Source organism: Danio aesculapii, chromosome 13, assembly GCF_903798145.1.
Source record: "Danio aesculapii chromosome 13, fDanAes4.1, whole genome shotgun sequence".
In the NCBI taxonomy this organism is placed as follows: domain Eukaryota; kingdom Metazoa; phylum Chordata; class Actinopteri; order Cypriniformes; family Danionidae; genus Danio; species Danio aesculapii.
The window spans coordinates 50420661-50437464 of NC_079447.1; positions in this window are offsets into that span (position 1 = coordinate 50420661).

Consider the following 16804-nt stretch of genomic DNA (forward strand, 5'->3'; position numbering starts at 1 on the left):
AACTGTATATCTGAGTAAGCAGCCACCAGTTTGCGAGGAGAGAGGGGAAAAGGTCTTATTACACAAGTGTACCTCGACGAGACCAAGACTCAAAATAAAACTGTCACATATTCCTCTTCTGCAGTCTGTAAAAATCTCCACTTGGCCGTCAGAGCTGCTGAACAGGACAGAAACAGTCACACACACATGCGCGCACAGTCTCTGGATTTCTCTTCATTTGTCGTCGATAGCTGTTTCAATCCAAAGCTGATTAAATGTAAGCGTAAAACTGAAAATGGAGACTTGCGAATAATGCAGCGTGTCCATCCAGGGAGTCAAAGAGAATAAAATCAACACTTCCTGATAAACTGGAGCAAATATCAGCCAGAGAAATGTAGTTTTGTGCAATAGGAGAGGATATGTGAGTCTTTTTTTGTAAATAAGAAATGAGTTGCGCCTCAAAAAAGCAATGATCGCAATGCGGTGGCTTTTGGAGGTGTGAGACGTTCTTTGGGAATGCAGACATTCAAGACAGTTACAGTCAAGGTAATAATACTACTACTACTACTATTACTACTACTACTAATAATAATAATAATAATAATAATAACAATAAGAAGAAGAAGAAGAAGAAGAATACTGAACCACTATGATGGACTTTGGCTGAAGGATTTTAGATTTCCATAACAACATGTCAGATGTTTTGCAATGTGGTCAGAGTGCTGGTTTGCCCAGTAATGCTCTCCATTATGGAATAAACTCACTGTCATTAATATTTCGTGCGTAAATAAAATTCACACATCCGTAATTATAAAATCGTAAAGGAAAACGGAGCGTACTCTGCGCTCGCTGCCTGTAACGTTAACTGACATTATGTTAGCTCTCTATCCTTGGCCCGTTCTTCATTTTGATTCAGTAAAATGTCCAAGAAACACAGCGAAATAGGACCTCATTAAGTCTCAACCTTTATTACAGCTCATGACGGACATTTCTCTAAGAGGGAATAACAGAAATCTTATCTGAGAAGGTGTGTGTAAGCTCGAACGTCCAGCAGGCGCGCCGTTATGATCGATGACTCTCGCTTGTTTATTAATCCCTGTGGAAGCGGTGACGTAATTTTGACAGTGAAGTGTCGCTGTTTGATTCGTACTCGTAATCAGGACTTCGTGTCCGTGGTGAAACTGTAATTCGTGTGTGTAAAGTACACCCATCGTAAATTTATCAGTCATAAACAAACAGAAAAACAAAATGTCGTATCTGTGTCTGTTGTAATCGCAGATTTTCGAATTGTAGCCTCGTAAATTACGTGTACGCTCCGTTTTCCTTTACGGTTTTATAATTACGGATGTGTGAATTTTATTTACGCACGAAATATTAATGACAGTGATTTTATTCCATACTCCATAGCACCCATTTTTATCATCACGTGATCTCTTATAAGAGAATCACACAACTTTTTTCATGCACATGTTGGAATTTATTCAGTAAAGGGTTTCTTTTGTAATTTTTTGCACATTTTTTTCTTATCGAATAAAATGTTTGCTCTACTCATTTGGTTATGGCAACTTAAAGATGCCTCTCATATGGAGAATGAAGTCACATGCATTGCTCAGGTGTGAGTGTTTCACAGACTTCAGCAGAGTGTAAAGTTATTGATGGTTCTGTGGGTCTTGTCTATCAGATCTGAGCTTTATTTTATATTTTCTATTGGATTCGGATCAGGTGATTGGCTGGGCCATTCTACAGCTTGATTTTCTTTCGCTGAAAGCATTTGAGTGTTTCCTTGGCTGTGTTTTGGATCATTGTCTAACCTGGTGTCACCCTGGTTTCATCTTCATCATCCTGCTAATCTAGATGTTGGACTGAAGCAGCTGATAATCATTTACACTGAGTAAGGGCAGAGGGTTGCTGAAGAACTACTGAGAGATTTCAGCTGCTGTCTGGGCTTTCACTGCCTTTCTGCACCTTCATTTCTTCATGTGTTCAACACTTTTTCCCTGTGTCATTTTAAAAATTTCAAGTCAACAGCACCTTTAGTAATATGCTTTCTCAGAAAAATGATGATGTGTTCAATACTCATTGCCCCCACTGTAAGTTTGAGCACGTAAACAACCATCACTGGCTAGAAAAAAAAAAGATTAAATGTATATAAAAGTGATTTCTAAGTCTTAAAATAAAAAACAATTAAAGCGGTTAATATATGCTCGCCTTTAACATTTTTGTATAAAATGGTTGCATACATGTATTTTCTGTACTAAAAGTGCATTTAATAACTTTTGTTAACAACTAAAATTGAAATAATATATGTACATTTGGATGTATTTTGATAATTATGTACCCTCTTCTCTTTTTTATTAACAATTCCTTTTATTTATTTATTTATTTATTTATTTTCTCATTTAATTCTTCTTGTTAATAAAGCAAAAAAAACCAAACAAAAAAACAAAGCATAACCATCAGAGAAATGTGAGTATCATACGAAACCTTTTGAGTTTATATAAGTTTGGTGCCTTCTATTTATTATTTTCGTTTTCTCCTGTATTGTTAGTACGGAGGTAAGTTTTCTGTATTTTATTTACTTAGCTATTTTCAGGGAAGTTTTCTCTAAATTAGTTAGCTTGGTTTACTGTCATTTATTTTGGCTGAACCCCATCCCGGTGTTATTTTTGCTCCTTATTTTCTGTAAATAAATCATATTTTCAAGAGTTCACACTTAGCTGTTAATCAATAAAGCGTATTTGGCATGCTGTCCCGGGAGAGAGCCCTGAGCTCGTAATATCCTCGAGCCCAGGGATCCCTCCTGTTAGAAGGGCGAGAGTGGAGTTCGAGCTCAGGTAGGTCTCGAGGACTCCCCTGCTTGTCGCCGAGTGAGAAGTGTAAGCTAGTGTAGTTTTCGATGATAATTTGGTTTAGTCGATTGGCTATAGTTTATGTTTTTGGACGGTGGGAGGAAACCGGGGGACTCGGGGGAAACCCACGCGAACACGGGGAGAACATGTAAACTCCGCACAGAAACACCAACCAGCCCGATAGGAGGTTGGACCAGCGGTGTTCTTGCTGTGAGGCAACAGTGCTAGCCACTGGGCCACCGTGTCGCCCTATCGGAAAAAGAGGGAGGAAGTAGGGGGGAAGGGGGGGGGGAGCTTCAAGACGAAGATAGCTGGGGTGAAAAACTCTGGTTATTTATAATGCTTCCGTAATCGTCTAATGGGTCAGATGCTAATTATGGAGATGAGATTACGGAGCTAATGAGGAGCCAGCCGTGTTGATCATAAGCACGTGATCCTCTCGAAATTAGATTATAAATAAACCACACAAAGTATTTTAACATCAAAAAATAGCCCACGTTACCTTCAACCATGGGAAAAAAAATGTTAAACCTTCTCTGAAAAAGCATTAAATGTCCAGACCTTGAAGTTTAACTGCTAATTGAATGACAGGGTTTAATACTGTGACCGAAAACTACAAACTACTAATCATGCATTGCGTTGGTCCACAACCTGTGGTAGGAACACACACACACACAGAGTTTGTCCCCTGGATGGGCTGGCTGCAGCATCTGTGAAACCCATCTTGACGTAGAGGCTTGTCTTTTGTGGTTTGAGCGAGTCCTGGGCTCCAGCCAGACCTGATGGGGTCAGCAGAGGTTCCCCTTTGGTACGCTAACTAAGGAATGGCTAAGAAATGCTGGACGCCTGCAGAAATGAGTCCTGGGGGTATTTTTCCCCACACTGTAAAAAAATACAGGGTTCCACACAATTCAGTAATGTTGTCCCAACACAAATTGATTAAGCATACAAATGTTATTATCACAAGTTTTGACATTTAGATTTGCAAGCTCTCGAGGTTTGCTACTGATTTACCTTCATGAAGCAGCTGCATGTCTATGGTTTAGACAAAACAAATAGGCAGAACAATGTATTTAGTAGAACATTAACCGTGCAATGCATCATTTTTTTACATCCAAGAATAGTCAGTGTAACGTAAGTGCAAACCCTTTAACAATTCTTGAAACCCCAAATCAATTAACTATGTTGGCAATGGCTAACATGATTTTGAGAAATGCACACATAGACAATGATGGCAATTTTCAGCTGAGATCAGGATGTGGTTTTGGGTGAGGGTATCCCAGGAGTCTTTCTCTGTTGGTCACAGGCAGAATGACACTGGATCAAATGAAAAGAGACTGAGAGAGTCACAGAAAAGGAGAGTCATGGGGTAAACTGAGAGCATGCTAATTGAATGTGTTAAGAGTTGAATGACTTCTCTTTAATTCTTTCATGCTTTATCTCCATCATGTGCTTCTACCGTGTCCTTTGTAATTCATTTTATCTGCCTGCATTAAATCCACTAAATGATTGTCGTCTCACTGGCTCCAGATAACAGAAGCTTAAATTGCCCATTTTGGGATGTGTTATCTTCTAATACTTATTCCAGTATTTAAAAAAAATTAGAAATCAGGAAATTTGCCTGAATAAAATCCAAACAAAGTCCAAATTTAAAGATGTAGCTCACCAAAAAAGGAAATTTCTGTCATCATTCACTCAACTTTCACTCAACTTTTCACTTCAAACCTTTGAGTTTCTTTCTTCTTTTAAACACAAAAGAAGATATTTTGAAGAATGCTGGTTTCTATAGTGTTTGTTATTTCAGTTATTGATAGAACAGAAAAAAGAAACTCATAAAGGATCCACTTGAGGGCGAGTAAATAGTGAGTACATATTCATTTTGAGTACACTGTTAACAATTTCTTATAAAATCTACAGTAACTTACTGGCAGCAGATCGACAGTAGTTTACTGTAGAATAATTGCAGGAAAAATACTGTATTAACAGCACAATTTCTCCTGCTGTGTATGCATTAATGATAAATGTATGTATATCTTTACTGTAAAATATACACTGTTAACAATTTCTTATAAAATCTACAGTAACTTACTGGCAGCAGATCGACAGTAATTTACTGTAGAATAATTGCAGCAAAAATACTGTATTTACAGCACCATTTCTTCTGCTGTGTATGTATTTAAGGTAAATTTATGTACATCTTTACTGTAAAATATACACTGTTAATCATTTACTATAAAATCTACAGTAACTTGCTGGCTACAGTTCACCGGTAACTTACTGTAGATCAGTTACAGCAGAAATACTGCATTAACAGCACAATTTCTCCTGCTGTGTATGCATTAATGATAAATGTATGTATATCTTTACTGTAAAATATACACTGTTAACAATTTCTTATAAAATCTACAGTAACTTACTGGGAGTAGATCGACAGTAATTTACTGTAGAATAATTGCAGCAAAAATACTGTATTTACAGCACCATTTCTTCTGCTGTGTATGTATTTAAGATAAATTTATGTACATCTTTACTGTAAAATATAGACTAATTTTCACAATGCAACTTTAAAATACAGTAGCACACCGCATATCAGTCCTACACTGTAAAAACACTGTTCATTTATTTATTTTCTGCCACTTTTCTTGGGCCGGGTTGTGGGGGCAGCAGTCTTTAGGAGAGAACCCCAGACTTCCCTCTCCCCAGACCCTAACCCTAAGCAACCTGAAAAAATGCCGATTAATCCGTAATAACTGTATGCTTGTCAAACAGTTTTGGAGAATTTGATGTTTACCCATTCAGACAGAATGCCAGAGAGGCGTTTCAAAGATGCCCACCCAATGAAATGTCTTGCCTTGTCATCGCTTCACCTTTTAGCATGCGTTTGGAAGAGTAATATTGTTTTTATTTGCACTTGCTTTTAATTAGCTCTTCCTGTGTTCCCAGCAAAAGAGAGCTCTCCCAGTTTCCCAAGTCAGTGAAAGATAACTGTCTTTCCCTAAATCATGTGGATAAAATGAACTCATTTACATGTTGTCAGACTGGAGCAACTGTTGTGTTCTGACCTATTGTTCCTTCAGATCCAGTTGGAAATGTTCCTGGACAGCAGACTTCAGCCAAGAACATAATCACAGTAATTATCAAGAAATCGTGTCTTTTTGTTGGCTAAGACTTCTGTAAAATCCAGAGTAATGACAGCAGGACAAATCACTCTCTTTCTTCAAACTCAATTTCCGCTGCTCCCTCTGGTCAACAAATAACCAGACCGTGTGTGTTTTCCAGGAGGCAGCCATTTATTCAATTGATGGGAAATAGTGATTGCAGTTTAAGTAGCCACAAACAAATCAATGGTTCTGTTCTGGTGTACTAGGAATAAATCAAGTGGCTTCTGAACACATTTGCTGGAAAATGGATAGTTGAGAGACTAAATATTGTTAAATGTGCAGTAAATTTTGTTCCAAAGAAGACAGATTATTTGTTGATTTAGCAATGGTGTTAAATAAAAATCTAGGATTGTTCTGGTTATTTTCTAACAGTTTACGGAGGTGCTCAGCTCTGGCGGATTTTAGAGCCCTCCTATGGCTGGACATACTATCTTTATACATAATTCTAAAGACCTCTCATTTAGCTTTTTTCCACTTACGTTGCAGGGCACGGGTTGCTGTTTTGAGAGTGCGGGTATGACTGTTATACCATGGTGTAGTTTTATTCTCTCTAGCCTACATAACACCAATATATCAGTACACACACACACACACACACACACAGTTTTTTGAGAATTATGGGGACTTTTCAAAGGTTTCCATTGTTTTTTTTTTAATATATATATATTTCCTAACACTTACTTATTTACTCCCAGGGCCATGTATGTATGTAAGTTTGACAACCAGTGGTTGAACTAGGTATTGCACTCCTGGATCAAAACACATTTTCACTCGGCCCCTCCTCTGACGAGTCCATGCTAGTGCAGGTTGCCAGATTGACGTGAGGGTGCCTGACTATCGAGCCTAAAAGCTGATTTAAGGTTGATTTGAATGTCACGTGAAAGAAGAAATATTTTCCATACTAAATGTTTTTGTCCTAAACAAAACCTGAAATTTATATTTAAGAAACAGCTTCTGTTTCTCACAGCTGAACAATGATCCCCTCAGGTACACCTCATGTGCTTTATTCGGTGTTAAATGCTAGTAATGTGAGTTTGAATGCCATTTCACATGACATTTATTGCCATACTGCTGAAAGCAACAGCAGATAGTTCAGCTCAGATCTTGAAAATAAAATAAGCCATTTGAAATTGACAATTTAACATTATTAAATCTACATTTAATAATGTTAAAGAGGTTTAATATATATTAATTAGATTATAAACCTTATCATTTTGTTGGTGTGCAGTGAGTGCACTATTCTGTGCTTCTGAGTGGCTGTATTTACATTTCTGTCGTGTTTCGTTTGGTAAACAGCCATATTGCTTATCACTGCAAATCTCGTCATGTAGCGTGTTGTTAGGACACAGGGTTACAATGTAACCTGCTCACCTAATGTTATATATTTATATTATTTGCTAATTTATAACCACCTCATATGGTACTCTGAATCTGCGTCTCATTTCAGATTCGGCTACTGTCCACCAGAGGTCGCATTTCAATCACGGAGGTAAGCCTTTTTGACTGTATTAATGAAATTTCAGTTTTCCACCAAGGCAACCCGGGGTGCTGAAATATAATTGACTAAACTGACATTGGGCGGGTTAGAGGGACCAAACCAAAGACAGCCGTTCCGGCATGTAACACATATTTTCAAAGCAGAATATCTGACTTCAGCATTGTTTTTCAATGTTCACTTAGTATGTTTATTAAATATCTGCAAACATATTATAGTATTTTTATGCTTTAGATGAGTCAAAAACTTACACACAGCACCTTTAAAAGCACAATATGTAAGGTGTTTTTCCCCAAAACAACAATAGAACCGTTATTTATTTTGCTCACTTATGCACTTATATTATCCCAAATATTTAAAAGAAAGTTCAAATTATAATAAGTGTTGAATACTTTACTCATCCATCAACATTATTCCCATAGGATGTAATGAAGACCACATATCCCACGGTCCCACACAGTCATGCCGTCATCAAACTTTGCCTTTGTTTGTATTTAAAATACACCCTCTAGTGGGGAAAACTACATACTGTGTCTTTTATGTAACTTCTGGCATTGTGCATCAGACACCACACATAGTCATCAGCTATATACTATATATCTGCAGGTTAACTATGCCTATATAATAGCTTTAACTGTTAAAAGTAACCCAGGCTCATTCTGAATACGTACCCCTATATACATTTCAGGAGAGCGCCAAATACATGCCAGGTGGTACATTTTTTTTCTCAAATTTCTCTTGTGAGTGCCATTCACACTTGCTGTCGACTGACTGACTGACCAATCAACTAACCCACACTCCTTCCTTATAGCCAACCGATAGTGTTTTAAAAAGCACAGACTGACGCGCACACCCACTTCCCTAAAACCAACTGACAGTGTTTTCAAAAGCAATCCAGAATAAAAAGACAGATTTTTACCACATTTTCAGATTTTACCACGTTCTCACCCTGTTATTTACTTGTTTACTAAATTTTTTGGCTTTTGTTTTTGTCTTACCTGCTTTCTGGAACCATTATTTACCGTATTTGAACCCAGTTGCCACCCCGTATCATTCGTTTTAAAGACGAAGTGCAGCCATACATCCCTCTGGCTACATAATTTAGGATCTCCCGAAATGCGTATAGGGCTACATTTTCAGAATGAGCCTTTGTTTAAAAGCTGGTTACTATTTAATTAGTTAAAGTTATTAGTAACTATTAAAGTTATGTTAACAAATAACCTTAACTTTTCTGAATTTGATTGTAATACAATAATGTGCACCTTTCGTAATGTTGTTTTGAAACAATAATTATTGTGAAAAGCGCTATGCAAATGAACTCGAATTGAATTGAATCAGAGAAAATACATTAAACACAGATACATTTTATTTTGGTTTCATATTCGAGACAACCTCGCTGTTTCATGTACTATTTACTTCTTACACAAATCATAGCAAATCTAATTGGCACCATGACCGATTGGGTCAGCATGAGCATGAAGACTTCAAATATATATGTTTGAGCTCTAGAAAAGGATGTGTGCGCATATGCTGAAGTTTGTAGATAAGATCTTCTGGTCTTTGCTTTTGAGGCAAGTTTTTCCAGCCACAACACCATTCTAACCTCAAATTAGATTTCCAGCCTATTAACTTCTATTTTAGAGGTCAAACTGCTTTTAATTTGGAACCTAAAAATATCTTTCAAAGGCAGAACCCTAATTCAGGAACCTACATTTGTGAAGCATTGTGTCACGTTAGCGGCTCTGGCTGATTGTTTATAATATAGTCAGGCTGTCAAGAGTTTGGCAGTAAAGGTGAGGTCGTGTCCGTGACCCAAGGTCAAGAGTTCAGGGAGTCACGAGAAAGACTGGTGGGAAAAAGCCTCCTGTTTTCATTCAAACATGGCACATAGAGATTTCATCTGAGATAAAAATGTGTGTGTGTGTGTGTGTGTGTGTGTGTGTGTATCAGCGGAGTGCAGTATTTGGGAGACAAAACTCCAATCTGTTTTTTAAAAACACTTTTAAAGAAGATCTTATGATGACATACACTCACCGGCCACTTTATTAGGTACACCTGTCCAACTGCTCGTTAAAGCATCACATGGCAGAAACTCAATGTATTTAGGCATGTAGATATGGTAGAGACGATCTGCTGCAGTTCAAACCGAGCATTAGAATGGGAAAGAAAGGTGATTTAAGTGACTTTGAACGTGGCATGGTTGTTGGTGGCAGACGGTCTGGTCTGAGTATTACAGAAACTGCTGAATTGAATCTATGTCCAACCTGGTACTAGTAAGGTGTACCTAATAAAGTGGCCGGTGAGTGTACGTACTGTACGTAAAAACATAGATATTGGTCTTGGATCTCATCACGTGGTGCTGCACAATCTCTAGAAGCCTCTGGATGGGCATTCCAGGGTGGAAATAGAGAACAAAGAAAAAATGAACATAGCTGCTGTTCATAATGTAATTAAAGAAGAGAAATGAAATGCTATAAATGCTATAAACGAAAATGAAGTGCTATAAATGAAAATAGAAACTATATAAACAAACATAGAAACAAAGATATAAAACATAGAGGTATTTCGAAAAAAAAGTGCCTGGTGATTTAAGACAGGAAGAGTGTGTCCAGTGGTTTGTCAAGCCCACTCACCTGCGTATAGCACACTCATGCATCATACTGTTATGCGATGCATTGTGTGTATTTTTTACTAAAATGATAAGTCTTTAATCTAGTTTTGAACTGATAAAATGTGTCTGAGCCTCCGGCGTTTTCAAGAAGGCTATTTCAGAGTTTAGCAGCCATATATAAGAAGGCTCGACCTCCTTTAGTGGACTTTGCTATTCTGGGTACTACCAGAAAGCCTGAGTTTTGAGAGCGGGTTGGATTGTAGCAAGACAGAAGGTTGGTTAGATAAACAGGAGCTAGACTAGTTAAAGCTTTATAATAGGTAATAAGCAATATTTTATCATCAATATGGAACTTAACAGGCAGCCAGTGTAAAGAAAATAAATTTGGGGTGATTTGGTCATATTTTCTAGACCTGGTAAGAACTCTGGCAGCTGCATTTATAGTAATATATTATAGATTAATCAATGTGATGAATGAATAACAGTACAGTAATGGGGGAAATTGTGTTATAAGTTATTATATTATATTATACGTGTTATAATCAACATAGTCAACCCTATTGTATGACTTCTGGTGATTTCGGGTTGATAGCAGCAAAATTATTAGTATTCTTCTCTGGCATTTCTGCAGAACTTAAAAAGTGGCACATTTTACTCCACTCAACACAATTGCACATTCAGACACAGTATATTTTTATTTTAGACATGAATGTGCAGTCTCTAAGATGGTATCAGTGTATTTTCTCAGGGCGACGGCTTTCAACCCTCACTATATATACAGAATATCAAGCTTTCAGTGTTTGTCCAGCTTGTGATCTGGAGATAGCAGGCAGAGCGTCAACACAGAGTCAGACACTTTTTAATCTAATAATGTTTTAATAACAGAGGGATTTAAGACAGGAAGCCTTGACATTAGATGGAAGAAGGAATGTGTAAGTCAACAAAGCAACAAATGGGAGTTTTGAATGCATTTATTGTCAGCGTGTGCGCATGTTTTGCTGGACTAATGCATGCAGAAAGGCTGATGCCAGGTTGTCTGGTGTGGCTCATCTTCTGGCTGCTTCTAAATAAGCCTCATGCTCGGACTCAGCTGGATCCAATGAGCCCCAAATTGAATGGGAATGAGGAAAAAACAGACCATGGAGTCATGATGAAAAATTCTCAGGCTTCACAGATGAGGGAACTCTGTTTTTTTCTTCAGAACTGTTGATCCCAAATGGCACCGGCGAATCATCCATTTTGTTTGAAGGAAAAATGTGAAAGATGGCCGATGATGAGGATAGCAGAGAGATGATGGATTTGTGGGTAAAGCTCACAGCAGTTGCTTCACTGCCACGCTGTTGTGGAATTCCAGTCTGAAATGGTAATCATCACTCTAATCTCGGTCATGATGGCTTAATTAAGAGAAAATTTAATAAGCGTTTGGAAAGAAACTGCTAGGGAAAGATATAAACCAAGACAAGTGAGAAAAACACCATGTCCTACCATATGTGATGAAGAGTTTGCTGGATAAAGCAATTTGTCCGTCTAGTACACTTAAAGGAGACGTGACAACAGCCAATCAGAACGTATTAGACATTGAAAGACTTGCGAGAATTTAGATATTTAGTAATAAATGTATCCATGGATCTACAGTAATTCCATGAATAATGCAATGTCATTTTCAACATTGAGTCAATACCGGTGTTTCCATCCACCTATTTTGTTTGTGCATTTTGGATATGCGCATTTTTTTATGGGTCATTTTTTATGGGTCATTTTATGGCACATTTAAGGGTCACAAGACACCAAAACACATTTTTTGAGATGTTTTCAGTCACATATATGTCCCATGTTGCTATAAACACTATTAGGACTGTGACTGGGTACTGCCCCTCTGTCAACTTAGTTATTCACAGTTCCACTGGCGGACAAATTTAGACATTGACTCCGGTCAGAGAATCAGGCAACATCGAAGTAATCCTCTTCAAACTTCTTTAATGACATTTGTTAAGCAGTCAGTGCCATCAAACCAGTGGCGGATTTAGGCATGGGCAATAAGACCGATCGGCCAGGGTGGCATCTTGCTGGGGGGCGGCACGGGGAGACGGTGACGAGGAGAATAAACAACGAGCCCCAGTAAAAGCTTTGAGATACCATTTACTTTAGGCAAGTATATTAATCTAGAGTGGTAATCCCAGAATAAAGATGTTAGGAGCTTTTTGCAATTAGCGTCTTTTGCACGCGCAAGCTTGTTACTCTCTATGTGCAACCGAAACAACGCTGGTGAAATCAAACTGACGCATGTGCGGAGAAAACGATTCCTGCGCGCCTCACGGGGTGCTATGCTTCTGGTGGGAATCCTGGTTGTTTACGGTATCGGCATGCAGTGAGTTTTGCTGTCGACAAAACTAAAGTTTATATGATGATGATCTTATTTTGACTAAGCATGGCTATGAAGCAGAATAGAGGGATAATGAGTCAGGGAGGTAAGACTTAATTCTCGGCCATGATTTGGGTCTAATTCTATAAAATATAATGTTCTGTATTGTATAGAATTAATATTAATATTCATACAAAAGATTTCTTAAGTAATCTTAGCATATTGCTCCAGTTGTGTCTTTATTTACATTGTTTTCCAGTTACATTTAGGATTGATTTCTGTTATTTATTTAGAATAATAATTGTATATTAATAATAATATTGGGCGGTATAACTATGTTGTGGCTGGAAGGGCATCCGTATGGGGTGGTTCGCCCAGGGTGCCATTTAAACTAGAACTGCATCAAATTTACATTTACCTTTACATATAGTCATTTAGCAGATGCTTTTATCCAAAGCGACTTACAAATGAGGACAAGGAAGCAATTTACACAACTATAAGAGCAGCAGTGAACAAGCGCTATAGACAAGTTTCAGGTGTGTAAAGTCTAAAAAGCAAAGCATTAGTAATGTAAGTTTATTTATTTATTTTTGAGAGAGAGTACAGTTAGTGGTATAGCCAGAGAGGCAGTTACAGATTAGGAAGGAAAGTGGAGACTAAACAGTTGACTTTTTAGTCGCTTCTTGAAGCCAGCAAGTGACTCTGCTGTTCTGATGCAGTTAGGGAGTTCATTCCACCAACTGGGCAGATTGAATGTGAGAGTTCGGGAAAGTGATTTCTTCCCTCTTAGGGATGAAACCACGAGGCGACGTTCATTCACAGAACGCAAGTTTCTGGAGGGCACATACATCTGCAGAAGTGAGAGCAGATAAGAAGGAGCAAAGCCAGAGGTTGCTTTGTAAGCAAACATCAGAGCTTTGAATTTGATGCGAGCAGCAACTGGCAGCCAGTGCAAACGGGTGAGTAGCGGAGTGACATGTGCTCTTTTGGGTTCATCAAAGACCACTTGTGCTGCTGCGTTCTGCGTTCATCATATATAACCAGCAGTCTCTTATATAAAACGTGTAAATGTTCATTCAGTAATAGTCACATTATTACTCACATTTTGTGCATGAACGAAGCAAGAAGAGAGCGAGAAAGAAAGCGCATTGTGATCTGGCACCTGAATCCGTAGATGGGAAGCTGCACCGCTAATAACGATTTGAAAAGTAATTTCAAAGTCATGGCAATAGGTCATTGTGTTAATTCCAGCGTGGAGACTGGATGTCTGCACCAGCGGGTACAACGTGATGTCTTTGAGTTTTCAGCATTAATTCATGAGAAAGACTCGAACCAAACAGCGCGCTCTATTGTAAATGAGGTGCGTCGTCATTAACATGCATGATGTAGCTTGTTCAAACAGCAGAGAGACGCCATGTTGTGTTGCCTGTTTGTTTTGTCTCTGTTGAAACCAGCGCGTGCATGTACTGAAACTCCCCTTTTCATGCAAACCCTTCCTACTTTTGCCACTCGACACTCACACCTAAACAAAGCTGGACTCACCCACTTTCCTGGCTTTTTTCAAACTAGAGGTGTGAAAACACCCTGCTGTGATGGGGGGTTGGATTGGGGGGGCATGCATGAAAGGGAACTTTGTGAATGCGAAGATGCAGATAAAATACGTGACCGTATGAGCTGTATTTTGCTGTTCTTCATGATTAAAAAAAAATGAATGTTGTTCTCTATCCATGATGGAATTTGCAGTCATTTAATAGACCTGCCCCTCACACCTCATCATTAAGGTAAGCGAGCTGTGTGCACACGCACAATACACTTATACTAAATATGTCTTATGATAATACTATGTAGGCACATTTATAAAACATACAGTACGTATTTTAGAACTTTTACAACAACCGTAAAGCAAAACAAATGTATTTTCCATGTAAAAAACTGTAAATGTAAAAAGGCTCGTAGGTCTATATACAGATGTGTTTTTTGAATATTTGTATTTGTTTATGATATATAGCGTGGATTATAATATAATAAACCGAGAGTAAAACTTTGCCCTGGACCATCTAAAAATAAGCTTGAGAAGTTGTCTGTAGCAGGGTGGTCCTGACGTCACAGGTGAGCACCCCGATGGTACTGTAGTCCGTTTACAGCTTAATGTCAGCTTTTCAGTTCTTGTGTTTGCATTTAAGATCCAAAAGTGCTAAACGTTGTATTTTCGTGTGAGGATTATCTGGCTGGACAAAACGTGTAAGTGTAATGAACTGTGTTTGAACACAGAGCTTATTACTTGCAATCTTTGAAAAGCCTATGGGAAAATCCTATGGGGATTTTATTGAGGGAACCGATGATAGAAATGATAGATGATAGAACATTTATAAAAGACCTATATGATAAATATAGGCTTCTTGGCATTGGTCGGGCCCTCTTATTCCCTGGGGCACCAAGCGGCTGCTTACCTCGCTTATTGGTTAAGTCCACCCCTGCTCAATGCTTTGGTGCACCTGCAGGACTCTTGAAGGCTCATTGGATAGAGGGCAGTGGTGTTTTGCTGTTTAGCATTCAGCCTCTCGGGGAGGTAGAGGAGGGTAAAGTCAGACCTCCCTCATGAGAGATCAAGTTTCCTGACAGAAGTGAAGCAGGAGAAAAGCGCTCTGTCTCTGAGCGTTCACATGCCTGTGAGCTTTGAAGTGGAAAACAGGGGCAGCAGGGCCACATGCTAAGTGCATCACACTGGACTCCTGATCAGGTGCAAGACAGAGGACCAGTGCATTAGTGTTTCTAAAGACACCATTATCAGCAGCATCTACGCTTTAGTCCAGGGGTTTTCAACCTTTTAGGACACAATAGTTTTGATAACTCATTTTTTAATAGCTCATAAATTAATTACAGTAATATTATTGACTAATATGAAAATATTCATATGATTTGTTTACAATACAGTTTGTAAAGTCATATTTTCTGTCTTTTAGTAGAGATATTATATGAACTTGCTTTGTTTACCAAATAAAGTGGATCTGATTGAATTTGCATTGTAAACTAAAATTAAATTAAATAAAAGTTAAAAAGGTATTACTTTTTATTTCACATATTAATGTTTTAGTTATGATACTCCCAAAATAATTCTGCATAAATCCGCAGATTATCACAATTCTGCACAAAAATAGCTAAAAATATACAGAGGTTCAGTCTGGCCCTACTGATGACACACAGATTTACTTACCCATCAAGAGAAATGACCCTTTAGCTCTTAGCATCTTACTAAAATGCTTAAACAAGTTCAAAATCTGGAAATACTGCATGATAAAAAAGTTCCTTTTTTCACAGTTGTGAAAACGTACCCCCTGTATACATTTCTGGAGAGCATAAATTATGTAGCCAGAGCTACGTATGGCTGCATTTCCTCTTTAAAATGAACCCTACAGGGCGGTATGCCATCACTGACAGCTTCTGGTATTTTTTTCACGCTACCAGCTGACCTTTTACCTCAGTGTTGATGGCTTTTTCACTGTTACCAGCTTGCCCAGTGGCTCTCTGTGTACGTCGTCGGACTTGAGACGCAGTGAGGAGTTGACCGCGACCATGAGGTTCGTGGGAAGAACGGTTCTAGAAAGCAGGTGAAACAAAAGTCAAAAAATTTATTAAACAAGTAAACAACAGAGTGAGAATGTGGTAAAATCTGAAAACATGGTAAAAATCAGGCAGCCACGAGGGCTTTTCTTTTTTTGGGCCGCTTTTCAAAATACCGTCGGTTAGGTTTAGTGGAGTAGGGTGTGTGTGGGCATATCAGTCGGTCGGTCAGTCAGTTGACAGCGGCCTCTAGTGGATTTACGCGAGAACAGCAGGCATGAATGGCACTCGAGAGAGAAATCTGAGAACTCAAAAAGTGTACACAGCGACCTCTGGTGGATTCGCAAAAACAAAAACTGCAACAAAAAAAAAATTCCCCTCCTGGGTCGTATTTCGCGATCTCCGGAAATCTATACAGGTGTACATATCTATAATTAGCCTCGGTTGATTTTTTTTTATAAATACTGCATTGAAATGTCCATGTTACATTTAATATAAAATAAATAAAACATTTCCAATGCAGCCCAGCAGTGTCATTTTTGTGAACTAGTCTGTCACATGATTTCTCTTATCTGCCATGATGACAGCACATAATATTTTATCAAGATACTAGTATTCAGCTTAAAGCCTAACTAGGTTCATTAAGTTAATGTTAGGGTAATTAGGCAAGTCATTGTATTACTATGATTTGTTTTGTAGACAATCGAAAACAAATATTGCTTAAGGGGGCTAATAATATTGACCTTAAAATAGTTTTAAAAAATTAACTGCTTTTATTCTAATATA